Consider the following 1,095-nt stretch of genomic DNA (forward strand, 5'->3'; position numbering starts at 1 on the left):
GCCCAAAGCACTCTGTTTTCCAGTATTACCACCGGATACATACATGCCACAGACACATAATTAGGTGAACCTTTTCAGATTGTGACCCAGATTTGCTAGAGTCCCCAATTAGAGGTGTCCAGGGTTCTTAAGCACACTCTTTTTGCCTTGGATCACAACTTTATTTCTTTCTTTTTCTTTCTCTTTCTTTCTTCTCTCTTTTTTTTTTCGAAATTTTTTTTTTGTATCCACTGCTTTTTCTTGCTTCAAGAATCAATTAGATGATTTTTTAGATCCTCAATTCTTGCTTCAAGAATCAATTAAATGAGTTTTTTAGATCCTCAATAACAGTTCTCTTTTTCCTCATCCTTTCAAGAGCCAACAATTTTTTAACATTCTGAAAACAACAAATTCAAGAGACATATGCACTGTTCAGGCATTCATTCAGAAAATAAAAAGTATTGTCACCACATCAAACTAATTCAACTAGTTTCAAGGATAAATTTCGAAATCCTGTACTTCTCTTGTTCTTTTGTGATTAAAGCATTTTTCATTTAAGAGAGGTGATGGATTCATAGGACATTCATAGCTTTAGGACATGAATTTTAAATTTTATTAATTATGAAATAAGAACAAGACTCAAAAATAGATATAAGATTAGACTGGAAAATAAAAATAGAAAACAAAAAAAAAATTTAAATAGGCTCCTAATGATAGAGGTTTTCACGGAGTTAGGACTCAACAACCTTGAGTTTGAGAAGTGGATGCTCCCTCAACTTGAGATGAGAGCTTTTGGCGTTTCAACTCTTGGAGTTCACGCCCTTGCTTCTCTTGTTCCTTCAGCAATTTGCAGAGCATGCAGTTCTGATTCTGCTGTTCTTCCTTCAACTGCTCCATAGTCTCTTGCAACTTGGTGATAGATGCTTCTAGGCTAGCCCAGTAGCCAATTTCAGGAAATTCAGGGAGGAACTCCTGCGCCCTCCTTTTGATAGAGTTGTCTTGCATTTGTCCTTCCATTGACTTCTTGGTGATTGGATGTTCAATGGGTATGAATTCATCTACTCCCATCTTTACCCCAGCCTCTTTACAGAGCAAGGAGATCAAGCTTGGGTAAGC

Source organism: Arachis duranensis, chromosome 6 (genome assembly GCF_000817695.3).
Source record: "Arachis duranensis cultivar V14167 chromosome 6, aradu.V14167.gnm2.J7QH, whole genome shotgun sequence".
NCBI lineage: Eukaryota > Viridiplantae > Streptophyta > Magnoliopsida > Fabales > Fabaceae > Arachis > Arachis duranensis.